Source organism: Bos mutus, chromosome 6 (genome assembly GCF_027580195.1).
Source record: "Bos mutus isolate GX-2022 chromosome 6, NWIPB_WYAK_1.1, whole genome shotgun sequence".
NCBI lineage: Eukaryota > Metazoa > Chordata > Mammalia > Artiodactyla > Bovidae > Bos > Bos mutus.
Window position 1 is genome coordinate 100,943,022 of NC_091622.1, and position 21,830 is coordinate 100,964,851.

Genomic DNA, 21,830 nt, shown 5'->3' on the forward strand with positions numbered 1-21,830 from the left:
ATATGTACACGCATGCTGTGTGTGGGCTAAGTCACTTCAGTCGTGTCTGACTCTTTGCAACCCTATATGGACTGTAGCCCACCAGGCTCCTCTGTCCATGGGATTCTCCAGGCAAGAATACTGGAGTGGGTTGCTATGGCCTCCTCCAGGGGATCATCCCGACCCAGAGATCGAACCAGCGTCTCCTGTGTCTTCAGCATCTCTCGTGTCTCCTGCATTAGCAGGTGGGTTCTTTACCACTAACACCACCTGGGAAGCCCCATATACGAGCATATATGTTCCTGAAAGGAATTAAGTGTTAGAATTTAGATCAGAACCAGTATTCTCCTAGAGAAGATGAAGCAGTAAAATGTAGAATTATGTTGCAGATAATAAATGCCACTGAAAAATACTGTTATGTAAATACCCAACTGTTACGCAGCCCCAGGAAATTGCTCACTGCGATCATCTCACTTAGACTAGTACCATCCAGGGCGGAAGCATTATGGTGCTGGATGACGCACTTATGCCCCTAAAGGCCTCAAGCTCCTTCACGTGGTATTAATAGCACCACACCATCAGTTAAACACTGATTTTCACCTCTTTAGTTGACATGATTTGGGAGCAGTATTTCTTCAGATCCACACACTAAATCATATGCAATATTTAAACTGGTTATGTAGATCACATGTTTCCTGCTAAGGAATGTGTTTAAGTTTGCAACTCACCACTGCTTGTATAGTTTCTCATCTACAGGAAATGGGTCTAATTCAACAGCTTCTTGCCTGAGTCGCCATAACAGAGATCTGAGATGGTGTTGCCGTTGGTGTTTCTCACGCTAGCCTAAAATCAAAGCAAAAACACAATCAAGTTTGATTTTACCATTTCAGTGGGGATTTCACCTGCATTTAGAAAAGTCAAAAGACTAACAAAGACGTTGGGGGATGGGTAGTGAGCACACAAGGGAAAGGAGTAAAATCTCAAGGTAGTTCGCTCTGTTCAAATTCATCAAACACTAGAACTTTGGTGTGGCCATCACCAGAGTAGCTGGATATTTTAACATCTGAACATAAGCCCAATTAGTAATTGTTACCTTGGATGACATGGATTTGAGTTTGTGATAGGAGGCACCCTATTCGGCTTCAACCATGAGCTCCCTGTTACATGTTTGCACAGTCTGCTCCTCATACAAGAACAATGGGTTCACATGGAAAAATGAATTACAGAGTCATCGATAAAGGAGAAGTTGAAAAAGTTTTGAACTATGAGAAATAAAATGAAACTAAACTGAATTTGAGCAACCATACTCGAACAAAAATTATTTAATAAAGAAGGCAAAAAATAAATTAAAATGTTAAAAACTGAAGTTGGTGTAAAGCTAGAAAGAGACCTGTATGTATATTTTTCCATTATCTGATCCAGTTACAAAAGTAGGTTTGTAACTTCAGTCTGTTACTGTTACTTTTTGACATTATAATGGAAAAAAAATCTCCAGGACTGTGCCAGTTTTCTATGTTCTAGGGCTTCCCTGGTGGCTCAGTGGTAAGGAACCCACCTGCCAATGTAGGAGATGCAGGTTAAGTCCCTGGATCGGGAAGAACCCCTGGAGGAAGAAATGGCAATGCATTCCAGCATTCCAGTATTCTTGCCTAGAAAATCCCATGGACTGGAGGCTGGCAGACTCCAGTCCATGGGGTTGCAAAAAGTCAGACATGACTGAGCACACACACAGCTGTTCCAAGCAAGAGTTCCCTTCCAGGCCAAGTACTTACAACTGTGGTTGGACTTCTCCCCCACCACATCTTCCTGCCCTCCCCATCCCAACGTGGCCTACCACCATTTCAGAAGGGGTGAATTTCTTTCTACTGTGAATCCCTATTGCATTTGTTGAATAGGGACATTTGATCATATACCACGTTTGTTATTTAACCTCATCTCCCTAAATGACTATAAGCTCCCTAATGGCAAAAGCTGTGCTGTATGTGTGTGTGTTAGTTGCTCAGTCATGTCTGACTCTTTGAGAGTCCATGAACTCCCCTGTCCATGGGATCTCCCAAGGGAAAATATTGGAGTGGGTAACCATTCCCTTCTCCAAGGGATCTGCCTGACCCAGGGATCAAACCCAGGTCTCCTGCATGGCAGGCAGATGCTTTACCATCTGAGCCACCAGGGAAGCCCAGAAGCTGTGTTACAGTTTCCCAAACTCTATCACCCACAGTACTTAGATAACTCTGTGCATGGGATACCTTCATTCATGGAATATTGATTGTGCCCCTACTATGCACCAGGCAGACACAGTCAGTGCCTGACAGAGATTATAATTGAGTAGTGAATACATGAAGCCCAGGAAGAGGCAATTACTGTGCTGCAGGATAAGTGCTATGACAGAGGAAGCACAGACGCTGAATGAACATTGCCCAATAACAGACACACCAGCCTGACTTCTCTATCTGGGCTTTCAGATCCTATTTCCAATGTATGAGAAGAGGATGATTACTTTAAGAAACTCGTTTTCACGAAGTACATGGAGCACCCAGGCAGGTTAACATCCAAAACCCAGGAGGCGGTTTTACATCCATGAAGACAAGTCAGTACTGGGTTATGTGTGTGTTTTCCTGCTTACACACACACACACACACACACACACACGTAGCAGAAGTCTTGTTTGTTATTCTGCAGGCCACTCTGCAAATGCCTAATTGCCCTGGAGGAGAATTTCATTTTATACCTGTGTGCCATGCGAGGTTTTAGAGCAGCTATGGGTTAGGAATGCTTCTAAGGAAACTTTAGTTCTTTCTTTCTCCACTGAAAATTTAATTTCCATTCCAGGAGCATTAGTTCTACAAGCCTATGAGTTTCACATCTCACAGTCACCAGGGACAAGACCAGTAAGAAAGGCTTGTTATAAATCTAAAATGTCAATTCAACTAGAAAATCCTTTATCAAAAATAATTAGAAACTCGCAGTCCACTTTTTAAACTAAAAAAATGTTTCTCTCAATTTAAGAATTTTCAAAGATCACCTGAAGTCTCCATTTAGAGTTTCTACCAAGATTCACAATTAAGAAATGGAGTTCTTTTTCATTCAATAGTGGGGGGAAACAGAACCTGAAACATACAGGCTTTCCACTTTTTCCTCTTTGCCTTGATTCTCTTATAAGGATAAAATGTACTCAAACTAAGATATCTTTAGTCAAAACCCTTACAAGTCTGCTATGAAAATATGTACAGATAGGTACATTTCTGAAAATCCAGGCTCCAGATCCAAATTAAATTTTCAATCAATTTGCAGCATGATCTTGTATCTGAATCAGCAGCAGTGTCTCATTTCAGACTTATGCAATGCAATAAATATCTCTCATATGCTAAAGAAGCAAATGGATTCTGTTCTTTATCAATAAGCATCTCCTCCTTTAGTCTATGTGCCCAACTTTTCCCACAAGTCCTTAGTCCTCGGAAGAAGCTGTAAGAGATGCAAGTATGGTAGGAAGGAAGCCCTCAGCCTATAGCAAATAAGGCACGATACTGCTTTTGTGTCATCCTTGGACACTTTGTGCCTCTTTTTTGCATAAGTGTTGCAATGTCCAACCAAAAACATAAAGGAGACTACAAGACAAAACAGGGGCAATGGAGAAAGAATTTAAAATGTCAATTTATCACTTCTTATTCTAAGTGAAGCAAGTCTCTCTTGCTTTGAGTTCATTATTCTCACTAGCAACTAAACAATCATTTTATTTGAGCACACCAATCCCATGTAAAGTCTTATGGCTACAAATAGGACCTGCAGCCAGAACTAGATCAGGAAGGGAGAGCATCTGCCCTCGTGCTTAACAAGAGAAACCCAATTTGCCTTCTTTCCCTTATCATCTGTATTCAAAGACTGTTACACTAAGATTCACTTACATAAAGTCACACACACACACAAAAACAAACAAACAAAAAGCCCTCCCTTTAAATATGGGAGGCTTTATCACATTTCTTAAAAATCAGGCAGATTCCTTTTGCTTATGATATTCCTATAGGATATACTAACAAGGGAAATCCTATGAATTTTCCTGTAATTTTAAAATATACACATATTTTAGGGCATCCACCATCCATTCTCAGTTCATTTCAGCCGTGAAAAATATTGACCACACACTATGAAACCATTAAACACTAATAGCTGCAGACATACCAGACAATGACAGCAAAAACACACTTGGCCCCTCTGGGATCTGTTCGTGAACATCGCCTTCTAGCCTGGCAAACACGCTCCTCCCCACAGCAGATGCTGCTCTGGGGCAGACAAGCAGGAAGCTGGAGGCAGCACCTGGTCTTTCCCACTGGTCGTATCATTTCTTACTGTCTCATCATCAAGAGTCTTTTCACCCACACTGTGAAGATTTTATAACACCAGGAGACTGTCGGATTAAAGACACCTTGCAACAACGAGAGGGAGTGATGCGCAAATGAGGAAGCAAGAAGACTCTTTTAATATCTAAGGTCATACCACCTTTGTCATTGATTTTCCAGTTCCGTTGTCAGGGCGAGAAAACCCAGTGTGTTTTGTGTGATCAAATAAGCTAACTTAGTACTTTGTGTCAATTCTAAGAATGAGATCAAGGTAGTGGAAGGAATACATACCCAGAGATGGCAAAACTACTACATCCAAAGTGTCTGACCCCTATAATCCGATGGCTCCAAAGTGGAGTCGGAAGCTGGCAACCTCATCCATAAGCGTGAGCATCCCTGTCTAGATGTACAACAGAAACACTCACCTAAGGCAGAAAATTTACAGAAGCCTCTCTCAGAGTCATGGGCCTTCCTGCAACCATTTTAACACATGCATCAGCGTTCTGAGACCTTCCGGGGTCTGACAACTGGCAGACGAGGGGCAGAGGAAGAAATCAGACCTCGGACTGCCAAATGCCTGGTGCACTTAGACCCAATTTCCTTCCGTCTAAACTGTGGCCTGTCCCATAGGACTTAGCCTGCCTCTGTCGGGTCTGTTCATAAAAGTTACTGTCAACACATCAAGAAAGGGAGGGCGGCTGTGCAGACACTGTGGAGCTCTGCAGCAAAGACAGCCCATGTAAACAACCTTGTGACTGCCTCAGCGCCAGCTGCCACGGGATAAGCTGTTCTTCTGCTGTGGTTAAATTGCAGTACCCTAGGAATGTATGCATTTAAGGGGGTAAAAGCAGAGACTTGGTCTCTAGATTTAAATGGGGGGGGGGGGGAGGGAGAAATAGGCCCATAATTTTCTTGAAATGGCTCTAGTCTTGATTTACTTGAAGATCTTCCAATAAATCACATTTATTTTGCTGCAGGCACAAAGACATCAATTCCGCTAAATATATTGCCCTGGTCCTCTCTGATGATAGACCTTTTTCTCCCAAATGGGCTCTGACATTTCTAGGGGACACGGTATCCCAGTACAGAGCACCTGGGAACCATGCCATAAAGAAAAAAATGCTGCCTGCTGTGGACTAGCTCACTTTCTTAAAGGGACCCTTTACCTGTACGACTGCAGTGCCAATGTTTCCTCTTACCTTTAACCTGACCACCCCCCACCCCTACTTCCCATTCTATGTTCCTCTCTCCAGCTCAGATTTAGCCTTGGGTCTCTCTGCAAGAGTAATGCTGTTAGTTTTGCAACTACAATATAAAAAAAAAAAAATACCGTTCCCTAACTAAAATATGTAAATATGTCCCCAAATATCTCTCTAAGCACAACATCTCATGAAGTAAACATAAATGCATAACTTAAAGATGTGATTTTAATGTTTTACGGAGCCCACAGCATTTCTTAAATATGGGACTAAGGCAAGCACTTCTAACAAGCACAGCTGTTTCGCTCTCTCTCTAATTTTCTCTTCCTTTTTGCAGATCTGCAATGGTCTAAAAAACCCCTGGTCACAATAAAAATGCTCCCTCCCACCCTCTGCCAACCCTCACTCCAAACAGAAAGGTTTCAACACGCCCAAGTCCTGGGAGAGATGCTCTGCACAGAAGGAAAAGCTGGTGGCTTCTTGCCTCAGAGGTAGTTCACTTCATTAATCTCCTATCCACCCCATCTCTGCCCCCCTCTCCCACGCTCACTCTCCCGCCCCACCAGGAGCAATCAATAGACATAACACCACCCTCCAAAAAACCGGTTAGAACCCAGAATGAGCAAAGAGCCACCTACCATTCCGTGCTTGAGAACTACGATCCTGATCCAGCAGTGTTTGCCCCAGAAATCCTCCCTACTTGTCTCTCATTAACCACATTCCGAACTGTAATAAGGAATAGATTGTTTGGAGGTGGGGAAATTGTTTAAAATTAATGATGGACAGGTGATTGCCAAGAAAACCCAAGCGTAAAGTCATTCAAGCCCCTAGGAATTGAGGGGTGAGGAGAAAAATGGAATACCGTAAAAACGAAAAAGGAAAGAAAAATGCTAAGTACAGAACAAGCACCAACCACCCCCATAAAAATAAAAAGAGAAGGGGAGGTTTAAAAAAAAGAAGAAGACGAAGAGTGGCTTGCTGAATCACCCTCTTTCACTGCCTGGAAACCATTGTGCAGCGCGATGCTGCCTGTACCATTGTGGAACCGACCAGAGGAGACGGACAGAGGGCTTGGGGAATGGGGTTGCTATGGCAACCAAAAGGAGCACACGTGACGTCAAACCCCAGAGAGGTCTAGGGAGGGGGGAGAGGGGGGAAAGGAGAAGAGGAAAAAGTCTCTGTGCGTCTGCAGCTACCGTGTTTTCCGATTAAATGAGGACCTGGCGAAATGGAAAGGAGCAGGGTTCGTCGGCGGCCGCTATCAGCACCTAGGACATCAGGCAGCCAGTCTGCGCAACGGAAACAGCTCTCTCCACGCAGCCCTGGCCCAGCACTCGGCAGCGCTCAGAAAACAAATGCTTGCAGACCCAAACACCATTGGAAATGTACTCAATCTATGCTTTTCAACTCGCCCAGCTTTTTGCAAACAGCACAAAGGCATGTCGTGCCTCTAAGTGTCAAAGCAAACAAGGATGGTAATAACCTCGGAGGCCAAGTGAGCGTCTGGGTGCCACCTGGACCCCAGAGGTCATTTGAAATGTCATAATCCCTCTTGTCTGTTTCCTTATCTTTCAGAGAAATCCTACATAAATACCAACTAAACCAAAGTCAGCCAACTAATTCTGAGATTGCAGCTTGAATTTAGAAAGAAAATACTGCTAATTTGAGTTACCAAATCTAGATTCTTTTTTTTTAATTGGGTAATTCTTTAGAAAATGGATACAAATTGCATTATTACTATTTGGAGCAGATATCTCAATTTTATTTAAGTAATTTGCCCTATCTGCGACTGTCAGAGTATATTTTTGTCTCCATATATTAATAGTTTGTTAAATGTTAAATATAGGTGCTTAAATATAGATGTCATAGATTATTAAATCTAGAGTATTAATCTATAAATATATGGTTTCTAGAGTGAGAGTTCAGAATAATGGAATATTCCCACAATTTTTTTTAATTATCATTTTTTTTTACCTGTTTAAAAATATTTTTTACTTAAGTAAATTTTTCAATACACATTTGGCCTAACCAGGCTCAACCCTTGGGCATCTCAGGTTACATAATTGAATCAAATTCCTTTTTTGCTTAAGTAACTTTGAGGTGAGTTTCTGTGTATTGCAACGAAGTAAGACTGAGTTTTATACCACTTGACACTGTTTTAGAACTAGCATACATACATGAATAAGGAGCTTCTTCCATATGTTAACAGAAAAGATACAACTTGCAACAGATACAAACCAAGCAATGACTGATCCACTGAAACACATCATAAAACCATATGGGACCATATCAGGTTTCCTTATTTTAGGAGGGAATCCAGGGGGAAAAAAAGTCTTGTGTGTTTTATTTTTCATCTATTGGACAAGTTTTTGGATATTGCTTTTTTCTAATTTCAAGTTCAACAAGAAGCAGTTGATTATTAATTTTTAGTCTTGGCAATGAACCTACCTTACAAGACAACTTTGTCTCAAGAAAAATATGTATTAACTAGCCAAACGACTTTATAGCAAAATATAATTGGCATTGAAACTTTTAATTTACTTTATTCTAAGTTTTGATATCAAAGTTTTGATATTAACTCTTAATAACTGGATATCAATGAGGAAAAAATGAACTTCAACTCCTACCACACACTGCAAACACAAAAACTTAATTCAAGGTAAATTTACACTGAAACATGAAAGCCAAACTATATAAAGATATTAGAATAAAATGTATCTTTCAGAAGAAAAAATAGCTTTCTGTTCTCAGAGCAGGCAAAGATTTCTTAGGACACAGAAATTACTCACCAGAATAGGAGAAAAAAAAAAAAAAGACTTGATCAAAATCAAAAGCTTCCAAAATAACCATTAAGAAAATGAATAGACAGCCTCAGGCTAGAAGAAAATATTCTTGATAAACATGTCTGAAAATACTCTTGATATTCACAATTTCTAGATTTTTTAAAAAATATCCCACAACTCAATGATAAAAACAATTTTGTTTAATGGGCAAAAGTCTTAAGCAGGCATTTGACAAAGAAAGATATATATGTATGGTCAATAAGTACACTATAAAGTATTCAACAGAACTGGTCATCAGAGAAATGCAAATTAAAATTGCATAAAGGCCATTTCACACTCACTCAAAAAAAAATTGGCTAAAATTGGAAAGACTAACAACACTAAGTCCTGAGTAGGGTATGGAGAAATCAGAACTCTCCTACATTACTTGTGGGAATAGTAAATGGTAAAACTACTTTGGGAAATGGTTTGGTGGTTTTTAAAGATAAGCATATACCTACAGTATGACTCAACAATTCTATTCATAGTCACCTAAGAGAATAGAAATATTTGTCTATCAAAAAAAGTTATACATAAATGTTTATGCCAGCTTTATTTATAATTGGTAAAAACTGGAAACAACTCAAAGTATATCAACGGAAGAATGGGTAAGCAAACTATGGTATATTCATATAATAACATACTGTTTCAGCAATGAAAAAAGAATGATAACTATAAATAGGTTAAAACCAATATTTCTTCTAGTAGGTGTTAATTCTTGATTTCACAAATGACAGTGGTAGATTGCACTGGGGTATATTTTACTAGGGCTTTAATATTCAACCTATTCATTTGAGTAATATTTAGATGATTAAAATGTTCTTTTAAGTCTATTCTATACAGCATAGAAAAAATAATTTCCTAAAATTAGATCATCTGATACAAGCTAATTTTTAACACTTAAATATATTTCATTCCTTATTGGATAAAGCCAAAACTCTTCATTTAAAGTCCTCAGTAAGATAATATCACATTTTGAGAAAGAACTATGGAAATATGCCACAATATAAATGAATCTCAAAAACACGCTATGTTAAAAAAAATGAGACAAAAGACTGTTTAGAATATAAATCCATTTACATAAAGCTCTAGGACAGACAGAAATATTCTATGGTATTAGAAATCAGAACTATGATTGAGGGAGCCACACAGCTGAGGGAAATTTATGTAGTGATGAAAATATTCGACATCTTGATAGAGGTGTTAGTTATTATGTAGATGTAAGCATTTGTCAAAATTCTTCAAATTCTAACTCTTAAGATCAGTGCATTCACTCAGTGTAAATTAAGTTGCTGTTTTCAAAAAATTAAAGTCAATTCCCAAGAAGAAAACTGCTAAATGAACAATAAGTTAGAGCTCCTAAACCTACAAATCTGGTCCTATACCTGAGTCCTGACTTTACAAACCCAAGCAGACCAATAGAGGAAAATAACAGAATGGAAAATACAAGAGATCCCTCAAGAAAATTAGAGATACCAAGGGAACATTTCATGCAAAGATGGGCTCGATAAAGGACAGAAATAGTATAGACCTAACAGTAGCAGAAGATATTAAGAAGAGGTGGCAAGAATACACCCATCTATACAAAAATGATCTTAATGACCCAGATAACCACGATGGTGTGATCACTCACCTAGAGCCAGACATCTTAGAGTGCAAAGTCAGGTGGGCCTTAGGAAGCATCACTACGAACAAAGCTAGTGGAGGTGATGGAATTCCAGTTGAGCTATTTTAAATCCTAAAAGATGATGCTGTCAAAGTGCTGCACTCAATGTGCCAGCAAATTCGGGAAACTCAGCAGTGGCCACAGGACTGGAAAAGGTCAGTTTTCATTCCAATCCCAAAGAAAGGCAGTGCCAAAGAATATTCAAACTACCAAACAATTGTGCTCATTTCACATGGTAGCAAAGTAATGCTCAAGATTCTCAGTAATCTTGAGATTACATCTGAGCATTCAAAGTAATGCTCAGGATGTAAACCAGAAACGTCCAGATGTTCAAGCTGGATTTAGAAAAGGCAGAGGAACCAGAGATCAAATTGCCAACATCCATTGGATCATAGAAAAAGCAAGAGAATTGCAGAATAACTTCTGCTTCATTGACTACCCTAGCCTTTGACTGTGTGGATCACGACCAACTGTGGAACATTCTTAAAGAGATGGGAATACCAGAACACCTTACCTGCCTCCTGCTAAACCTGTATGCGGGTCAAGAAGCAACGGTTAGAACCAAACATAGAACAATGGACTGGTTCCAACTTGGGAAAGGAGTATGTCATGGCTGTATACTGTCACCCTGTTTATTTAACTTCTATGCAGAGTATATCATGTGAAATGCTGGGCTGGAAGAAGCACAAGCTGGAATCAAGATTGCCGGGAGAAATACCAGTAAACTCAGATATGCAAATGACACCACCCTTATGGCAGAAAGTGAAGAACTAAAGAGCCTCTTGATGAAGGTGAAAGGGGAGAGTGAAAAAAACTGGCTTAAAACTGAACATTCAGAAAACTAAGATCATGGCATCTGGTCCCATCACTTCATGGCAAGTAGATGGGGAAACAAAGGAAACAGCGACAAACTTTATTTTCTTGAGCTCCAAAATTGCTGCAGATGGTGACGGAAGCCATGAAATTAAAGGATGCTTGAAGTGAAGTGAAGTTGCTCAGTCATGTCCAACTCTTTGCAACCCCATGGACTATAGCCCCACAGGACAATCGGTCTATGGGATTTTCCAGACATGAATATTGGAGTGGGTTGCTATATCTCCTTGGGAAAAAAAGCTATGTCAAACCTAGAGAGCATATTAAAAAATAGAGACGTTACTTTCCAACAAAGGTCCATATAATCAAAGCTATGGTTTTTTTCAGTAGTCATTATGGATGTGACAGCTAGACAATAAAAAGGGCTGAGTGCCAAAGAACTGATGCCTTCGAACTGTGGTGTTGAAGAAGATTCTTGAGAGTCCCTTGGACTGCAAGGAGATCCAACCGGTCAATTCTAAAAGAAATCAATCTTTTTTTTAAATTTAAATTTATTTTAATTGGAGGCTAATTACTTTACAATATTGTAAAGTTCTGCCACACATCAACATGAATCCATCACAGGTTCCCCATCCTGAACCCCTCTCCCACCTCCCTCCCTGTACCATCCCTCCAGGTCATCCCAGTGCACCAGCCCCAAGACTCCTGTATTGAACCTGGACTGGCGATTCGTTTCTTATATGATATTATACATGTTTCCATGCCATTACCCCAAATCATCCCACCCTCTCAAATCAATCTTGAATATTCATTCGAAGGACTGATGCTAAAGCTGAAGCTCCAATACTTTGGCCACTTGATGAGAAGAGTCGACTCAATGGAAAAGATCCGAGGCTGGGAAAGATTGAGGGCAGGAGGAGAAGGGGACAGCAGAGGACGAGATGGTCGGATGGCATCACTGATTCAACAGACATGAATTTGAGGAAGCTCCAGAAGATGATGAAGACAGGGCAGCCTGATATGCTGCAGTCAGTGGGGTTGCAAAGAATCAGACACGACTGAGCGACTGGACAGCACAACAAAGCAGACCAAGAAATAGAAACAGCTAGACTCAGGTCACCAGGATCTTAAGAGATAGAGCCGTCCCTCTGAAGTGATGAAGACAATTGAGGGAGATTTGCCTGACAAACAAGAAATGAGATGTTTAAAAAGAGATTTTTAAGAGATGCCTGGCAAGAACTAAATTGCCAGGTTCCTCTGTAGGGATTATTATTCAGCCGCAGGACTAAAACTGAAGGAAATGAAGGTGATCAATACCTGGTTTTCCAAACAATAAATGGCAAAGACCTCAAGGATAGGAGAACATAAAGGAATCAAGTCAGTGAGATTGGACTTCCAAGTAGTAATTTAATTTCTAAATCTAAGTCTCAAGTACATTCATGGGGGCTAACAGTAAAACCAGTTACTGTACTAAGGTCTTCTGGGCTTCCCTTGTGGATTAGCTGTTAAAAAATCCGCCTGCAATACGGGAGATGTGGGTTCAATCCCTGGGTTGGGAAGATCCCCTGGAGAAAGGAACGGCTACCCCCTCTAGTATTCTGGCCTGGAGAATTCCATGGACCATGTAGTCCATGGGGTCGCAAAGATTCAGACACGAGTGAGCGACTTTCAAGGAAGGAAGGTCTCTTATCAAAACTGGTCCCAGAGCAGAGAGATCAACTGGTTCTCATTTGCCAGGGACTTCCCAGGTTTTAGCAAATCTACATGCCAGGAAATCCCTCAGGCTTAGGCAAACAGGGAAGGCTGACTGCCCTATTCCAGAATTTAGCATGGACTTGAACCCTCAAATGAGAATTAAAGGTCCCACCTGCAAAGAAATGATACAAGTGAACTTACTTACAAAACAGAAATAGATTCATAGACTTCAGATCAGATCAGATCAGATCAGTCGCTCAGTCGTGTCCGACTCTTTGCGACCCCATGAATCGCAGCACGCCAGGCCTCCCTGTCCATCACCAACTCCCGGAGTTCACTCAGACTCACGTCCATCGAGTCAGTGATGCCATCCAGCCATCTCATCCTCTGTCATCCCCTTCTCCTCCTACCCCCAATCCCTCCCAGCATCAGAGTCTTTTCCAATGAGTCAACACTTCGCATGAGGTGGCCAAAGTACTGGAGTTTCAGCTTTAGCAACATTCCTTCCAAAGAAATCCCAGGGCTGATCTCCTTCAGAATGGACTGGTTGGATCTCCTTGCAGTCCAAGGGACTCTCAAGAGGCTTCTCCAACACCACAGTTCAAAAGCATCAATTCTTCGGCGCTCAGCCTTCTTCACAGTCCAACTCTCACATCCATACATGACCACAGGAAAAACCATAGCCTTGACTAGATGGACCTTTGTTGGCAAAGTAATGTCCTGCTTTTGAATATGCTATCTAGGTTGTTCATAACTTTCCTTCCAAGGAGTAAGCGTCTTATAATTTCATGGCTGTAGTCACCATCTGTAGTGATTTTGGAGCCCAGAAAAATAAAGTTTGACACTGTTTCCACTGTTTCCCCGTCTATTTCCCATGAAGTGGTGGGACCGGATGCTGTGATCTTCATTTTCTGAATGTTGAGCTTTAAGCCAACTTTTTCACTCTCCACTTTCACTTTCATCAAGAGGCTTTTGAGTTCCTCTTCACTTTCTGCCATAAGGGTGGTGTCATCTGCATATCTGAGGTTATTGATATTTCTCCCGGCAATCTTGATTCCAGTTTGTGTTTCTTCCAGTCCAGCGTTTCTCATGATGTACTCTGCATAGAAGTTAAATAAGCAGGGTGACAATATACAGCCTTAACGTACTCCTTTTCCTATTTGGAACCAGTCTGTTGTTCCATGTCCAGTTCTAACTGTCGCTTCCTGACTTGCATACAAATTTCTCAAGAGGCAGATCAGGTGGTCTAGTATTCCCATCTCTTTCAGAATTTTCCACAGTTTATTGTGATCCACACAGTCAAAGGCTTTGGCATAGTCAATAAAGCAGAAATAGATGTTTCTCTGGAACTCTCTTGCTTTTTCCATGATCCAGTGGATGTTGGCAATTTGACCTCTGGTTCCTCTGCCTTTTCTAAAACCAGCTTGAACATCAGGAAGTTCACGGTTCACATATTGCTGAAGCCTGGTGGTTGCTGGGGGGAAGGGTGTGGGGAAGGGATTGTTAGGAGTTTGGGAGAGACATGTCCACACTGCTATATTTTAAATGGATAACCAACAAGGACCTACTGTACAGCACATGGAACTCTGCTCAATGTTATGTGGCAGCCTGGATGGGAGGGGAGTTTGGGGGAGAATGGATACATATCTGTTTATGGATGAGTCCCTTTGCTGTTCACCTATCACAACATTGTTAACCAGCTATTAACCAGTTAACATTAACCCCAAAACAAAATAAAAAGTTTAAATAAAATATAATAAAAACACTGAGAAAAACTGAGGTTAAAAACAACTATTTAAATTTCTTAAAATTAAATCAAAATTTATATATCAAAATAACTTTTTGAAAGTAACTTTTAATTAATATGTTTTATCATTCTACTTGGATGGGAAACACATGGCCAACAGCTTACCATGGCCATAATAATCTTCAGTGGAACGTAACACATTATTGACCAGAGATATACTAATGCCACGGGTGTTAATTTCTGCAAAAATTCCCCGGTCAATACTGTGTTAAAGTATTAATGGTCCCTCATATGATCCAGTTTCATTTCTGGGTATTTTTCTGAAAGAAACAAAAATATTAAATTGAAAAGACACATGCACCCCCATATTCACTGCAGCATTATTTACAACAGCTAAGATATGGAAGCAACTTACGTGTCCATCGATAGACAAATGTATAAAGAAGATATGGTGTATATATGCACACACATATATTTACTGGTGGCTCAAATGGTATGAGTCTGACTGTAATGCAGGAGACCTGGGTTTGATCCCTAGGTTGGGAAGATCCCCAGGGTTTCCCTGGTGGCTTAGATGGTAAAAAGATCTGCCTGCAAAGCGGGAGACCTGGGTTTGATTCCTGAGTTGGAACGATCCCCTGGAGAAGGAAATGGCAACACACTCCAGTATTCTTGCCTAGAGAATTCCATTCACAGAGGAGCCTGGCAGGCTACAGTCTGTGGGGTCTCAAAGAGTCAGACACAATTGAACAACTAACACACACATATATATAGTGTACCTATATATAATCACATACAACAAAATATTCAGCCATAAAAAGAATGAAATATTTCCATTTTTGACAACATGGATGGACCTTGAAGGAATCAGTTCAGTTCAGTTCAGTCGCTCAGTCGTGTCCGACTCTTTGCGACCCCATGAATTGCAGCACGCCAGGCCTTCCTGTCCATCACCATCTCCGGAAGTTCACTCAAACGCACGTCCATCTAGTCGGTGATGCCATCCAGCCATCTCATCCTCTGCCATCCCCTTCTCCTCCTGCCCCCAATCCCTCCCAGCATCAGAGTCTTTTCCAGTGAGTCAACTCTTCACATGAGGTGGCCAAAGTACCAGAGTTTCAGCTTCAGCATCATTCCTTCCAAAGAACACCCAGGGCTGATCTCCTTCAGAATGGACTTGTTGGATCTCCTTGCAGTCCAAGGGACTCTCAAAAGTCTTCTCCAACACCACAGTTAAAAGCATCAATTATTTGACCCTCAGCCTTCTTTATGGTCCAACTCTCACATCCATACATGACCACTGGGAAAACCATACCCTTGACTAGACAGACCTTTGTCAGTAATGTAATGTCTCTACTTTTTTAATATGCTGTCTAGGTAGGTCACAGCTTTTCTTCCAAGGAGTAAGCATATTTTGATTTCATGGCTGCAGTCACCATCTGCAGTGATTTTGGAGCCCAAGAAGTAAAGTCTGCCACTGTTTCCAGTTTCCCCATCTATCTGCCATGAAGTGATGGGACCGGATGCCATTATCTTCATTTTCTGAATGTTGAGTTTTAAGCCAGGTTTTTCACTCTCCTCTTTCACCTTCATCAAGAGGCTCCTCAGTTCCTGTTCACTTTCTGCTATAAGGGTGGTGTCATCTGCATATCTAAAGTTACTGATATTTCTCCCTGCAATCTTGATTCCAGCTTGTGCTTCATCCAGCCCAGAATTTTGCATGATATACTCTGTGTAGAAGTTAAATAAGCAGGGTGACAATATACAGCCTTGACATACTCCTTTCCCAATTTGGAACCAGTCCATTCGTCCATGTTTGGTTCTAACTTGCTTCTTGACCTGCATACAGGTTTCTCTGGAGGCAGGTAAAGGGTTCTGGTACTCCCATCTCTTTAAGAATTTTCCAGTTTGTCATGATTCACACGGTCAAAGGCTTTAGGGTAGTCAATGAAGAAGAAGTAGATGCTTTCCTGCAATTTTCTTGCTTTTTCTATGATCCAATGGATACTGGCAATTTGATCTCTGGTTCCTCTGCCTTTTCTAAAACCAGCTTGAACATTCGGAAGTTCTTGGTTCACATGCTGTTGAAGCCTTGCTTGGAGAATCTTGAGCATTACTTTGCTAGCATGTGAAATGAGTACAGTTGAGTGGTAGTTTGAACCTTCTTTGGCATTGCCTTTCTTTGGGATTGGAATGAAAGCTGACCTTTTCCAGTCCTGTGGCCACTGCTGAGTTTTCCAAATTTGCTGGCATATTGAGTGCAGCACTTTCACAGCATCATCTTTCAGGATTTGAAATAGCTCAGCTGGAATTCCATCCCCTCCACCAGCTTTGTTCCTAGTGATGCTTCCTAAGGCCCACCTGACTTCACGTTCCAAGATGTTTGGCTCTAGGTGAGTGATCACACCATTGTGATTATCAGGGTCATGAAGATCTCTTTTTGTACAGTTCTGTGTATTCTTGCCACCCCTTCTTAATATCTAAAAAAATTAAACACTAATTTATTTTAAAAGAGTAAATTTTGCGACTTTTCAATGTCAAGAAAGAGAAAGAATCTACCTGTGCATGCCTTTTTCTTCTTAATGAACAGACTTTATTATTTTAAAGTAGTTTTAGGTTTATAAGAATATTGTGCAGAGAAATACAGAGAATCCCATATACCCTGCTTCCCTCTCCATGCAGTTTCCCCCATTATTAACATCTTGTATCAGTGCAGTAAATTTGTTACAGCTGATGAACCAATGTTAATACATTATCATTCACAGAACCCATAGTTTATATTTGAGTTCACTCTTTGTCTTATGGGCTTCCCAGATGGCTCAGCAAGTAAAGAATATGTGTGCAATGCGGGAGACACAAGTTCGATCCCTGGGTTAGGAAGATTCCCTGGAGGAGGAAATGGACAGAGGAGTCTGGCTGTCTACAGTTCAAAGAGTCGCAAAGAGTTGGACACAACTGAGCAATTCTACATATTGCACTCAGTTTCAATTTTCTTCCTGCTAGGACTCAATTTTACATTTAGTAAACAACTGTTTTCATATCAAAAGGAAGTAGATATTGGTCTGCTGAAAGTTTTTCCTAGTGGACAGGGCATTATTATAAGACTTTAGTGGCAGGAAATGTACCTTGAACCAATTTTTATTAAGCTTATAAAAGCACTGATTTTTTTTTTCAGTGGGAACACCCATAACTAGCCAAATTATGTCCCTTTGTGGTTAAACACACTTTGATTATAAATGCAGAATACCTGCTGCTTGGAAAATAGTAGTTATATGCCGCTTTTCAGTAGCCTGATAGACTTTTTCGAACATCTGGATTTAGTTTACAATAATTATGGGTGCTGGGATTCTATTTTAAAAAAATAGCAAACTAGCTTAAACTTCTTCAGGTAGTTTTAAGCAACAGCTTTAAAAATCTAATTAGAGCGTTTGTCTTTTGAATAATAATACTAACAGAAAATTGCGCTTCCCTAGATCCCAACAGAAGCTGGTGTGTGAGATAAAGAAAGAGCTATTCTTCCCAGACAGCCTCAGGTTTATCCATACTTCCATCCACGCACATCTGTGGGAATTTCAATTTTCCTTATCCCTGCTTTACTGAAGTGCCCCCAAAGCACAACAAAAGCATGGAGACAGCATGGATTATATTCGAGTCTGGCCTAGAAAATGAACTTCTTACAACTCTGTCGCAATTCACCTCTTTATTAAAAGGACTATTCTTTTATTTCAGCTTCATTGAGGTATAACTGACAAATAAAATTGTAAGATATTTAAGGTGTACCATGTACAGATTTGATATATGTGTACATTGTGAAAAGATTCTCCCCACTGAGTTAATTATCATGTCCATCACCTAATGCAACATATTTTTGTTTTATTCTTAATGAGAACGTTTAAGATCTACTCTCTTAGCAAATTTCAACTCTACAATATAGCGTTCTCTGCTGCAGTCAGCATGTTATACATGAGATCCTCAGAATTTATTTACCTTATTTTTGAAAGTGCATACTCTTTTACCCAGCTCTGCCTATTTCCCCCGGCCTCCAGTCCCTGGAAATCACTTTCCTATTCTGTTTCTGTAAGTTCAGTTTTCTTCAGGCTCCACATATAAGTACTATCACGCAGTATTTGTCTTTCTCTGTCCGGCTTATCTCACTGAGCATAATGCCCTCAAGGTCCATCCTTGTTGTCATAAATGGCAAGCTTTCTACCAAGGCCGTTCTCACCACTGACTCCGACTTGCCACCACAGCATTCAAAAAGCAAACAGTCATTGACACAGGCCAAGACACAAATGCAAGTCCAAATTTTTATAATCAAATTTAAGATAAAATGTTAGCATATCCTTTGGATAAATACAGATCTTCTATCACCACTAAATGAAATTTCCTAATATTAGAGAGCCTATTTTTAAACACTGATGTAAGAAGACTTTTTTAATCACGAAATTAGTGAGTGAATTCTGGGTCTGTGAGATAGAGCAACAGGCTACATAAAAGTAATGCATGGTAAGAATATCCTAGCAATCAAAAGAATAGTAACCAGAGTTAATAATATAATACAGGATTTGATCTCTTTGGTCTTATATTTTTAAACCAACAGTCACCAGCACTAACTTATATGTACAGCTTACACTTGCTATATTTTCAAATTATTAACAAAAAAAAAAAAAAGCCTGTGTATCCTGAAGATACTATTTAACCTTTATTGAAATGCTATATTCAAGAGAGAGAGGGGGAAATAAGAATCGAATTTTGAAAATTATCTAAATTCACAAAGAGCAATGATGACAACATAAATTAAATGAACATCTTGTGTATCTATGCTGAATGTCTTGTGGATCTATGCTGAAGACATTTTTTTTAATTACAAAATAAAGTGTAAATACTTTTTAAAGTTCATTTGAAATACTGGATAGTGAAAAGAGTATTGGATTCACCAACAGATTTTGCTTTATTGTTCAAATAGCCATCCTGTTTCCTATCTGTGTGAGTTGCCCCAGACCACACAGCCTCTCTACTTCTTAATTTAAGGATTGAGATAATGGATATAATAACATTGGCCTCACAGAATTTTTGTGATAATCAAATTAAATAATGTATATTACAGTGCCTGGCACAACCCTTGGTACATGACAGTCAAGAAATAGTCAACTGAATCTATTCACAATAAGAAATATGTAACCCACAGTTAAATTTAAATTTCCTGGTATGCAACAAGGACCTACTGTATAGCACAGGGAAGTCCGCTCAACATTATGTGGCAGCCTGGATGGGAGGGGAGTCTGGGGGAGAATGGATACATGTATGTGTATGGCTGAGTCACTGCTGTGCGCCTGAAACCATCACAACATTGTTACCAGTTATGTGTGTGCACGCTCAGTCATGTCCAACTTTTTGCAACCCCATGGACTGTAACCCGCCAGGCTCCTCTATCCATGGAATTTTCCAGGCAAGAATACTGGAGTGGGCTGCCATTTTCTATGGCTGGGTCACTTTGCTGGGCACGTGAAACCATCACAGTATTTTTAATTGGCTATATTCCAATATAAAATAAAAAGTTAAAAAAAAATCCTGGTATGACTTTGTAAGTTATGAACACTGTCCAGTGCCCCAGGAGCATTCATCTTCTATTGCTTGATAATATTCTTAAAGTAGATACACATGAGGAGGTGTAGTTGATCATGTGCTACTTGGCGGTGTTGAACCAGCACTGTGGAACTAATAATAAACTTGAAGGAATTTGAGCCTACCTGCCAGTCCACACTTGAGAAGCTATTCAGGACATCAGCAATTCTCCCTGGAAATTTCCCAGAGAAAATTCAGCTACTTGGTCAGCAGATATTCAGAGATATACTCTTTCACAAGAAAAAGAGAACCAGATCAAGAAAACTAAGCAAAAAAGAAAATAGCACAGCTGTTGGAACCGATTGTCATTTCTATAATTTAATTAAAGTCCATTCAATTAGCAAATCACTGAGTAGCATACAAATACAAAACCCTGTGTTGGAGATTTGGAAAAGAAGTGCAAGACGTGGTACCCGTTAAAAAAAAACTCATGATCTTATTGCAGAATCAAGACTGACCCACTAGATTAAAAAAAAAAAAAAAACCTCTTAAGTCCTTAAATATAGGATAAAACAGTAGAGTCTCTTGTTAGAAGAGGGAAAACCTTAACATGGGGATCTATGCTGAAAGCATGGACCTCAAATTCTGTGTGTATTCAGAAGGAGCATGGTCCAATAAAAACAGAGATCTAAGTTCTAATTCCACTATGATGAACTATCTAGAAGGTGCGGGGCAGGCAGATGCTCTCCAGATTTCAGTTTCCTCTTTTATAAAATATGATAATTATAGTTCTTCAGCAAAATGAAAGAAAGAGCCTTAAGATGATTCTCGAGCAATGAAAAGAATTTGGACAGTTGGGGATTTAAGGACAATGAGCTTAAAAGTGAGGGAAAACATATCATATTTAGACGAGAGTAAAGATATAATACTTCCCTGGTTGAAGAGAGTAGGAAAGTGGTGAGAGAAATGGAAAATCTTCAACCAGATGGTCTTACGAGGCAAAAGATGCAAACCAAACATTTGTATTACAAATGAAAATGTAAGGCAGAGACAACAAAATCCATGGCTGAAGTCAGTTCTGGCTTTTTGAGTCATTAAAAAACATTATTTGACAATAATAATTCATAGTTGTTATCATTTTTATCACTAATATCTTCATAAACATCTTTACAGTTATTTTTGCTACTATCTTTTAAGAGCATACTCTGTCTCAAGAGCTAGGCTAAATTCACAGACATCAGTTCCAATCACACAGCATTTCTTGATCAGTGTCTCACTAACAGGTGCTTCCCAGGTGGTGTTAGTGATAAAGGATCTTCCTGCCAACACAGGGGATGCAAGAGACACAGGTTCTATTCCTGGATCAGGAAGATCCCCTGGAGAAGGGAATGGCAACCGCCTCCAGTATTCTTGCCTGGAGAATACCACGGACAGAGGAGTTCATGGCATCGCAAAAGGTCGGACATGACTGAGCAACTGAGCACACATCTCCTAACATTTATCAAAAAGCCACTGTGTGCTTGAGTCCATGCTCCATGACCATAGTCCTCACTACTACCCCATCAGTAGGTAGGATTACTGCCCCTACTTTATAGACAAGAAAACTAAGACTTGAAGTCATTAGTCCAGGATCACACAGCTAATAACTAGATGCATCAGGATTTAAATACATGTCTATCTGACTGAAGTTCCTACATTGAGAGAGTAAGAGGGGAAATACTAATGAGCTTAAATTATAAAAGTAGTATCCTTCAAAGAGTAAGTCTTTGCACACATTCAGAATAGGGGCACTAACCAAGTCCTGCTGTTACTGTTGGCTTATACGGTTTGTTGTTGTTCAGTTGCTAAGTCGTGTCCAACCCTTTGCAATCTCATGGACTGCAGCAAGTCAGGCTTACTTGTCCTTCACCACCTCCCAGAGTTTGCTCAACTCATATCCATTGAGTCAGCGATACCACCCAACCAACTCATCTTCTTTTGTCCCCTTCTCCTCCTGCCCTCAGTCTTTCC

The 21,830-nt window shown here is 40.1% G+C and overlaps 1 protein-coding gene across 1 annotated transcript in view; it reads right to left on the reverse strand.

The window, feature by feature from the left end:
* MAPK10 (mitogen-activated protein kinase 10) overlaps nucleotides 1-21,830 on the reverse strand; it is a 551,463-nt gene that overhangs the window by 292,015 nt on the left and 237,618 nt on the right. The window contains exon 3 of the mRNA XM_070371900.1: nucleotides 708-822. The gene's annotated coding sequence lies outside the window, so the exon portion shown is untranslated. The remainder of the gene's footprint in view (nucleotides 1-707; nucleotides 823-21,830) is intronic.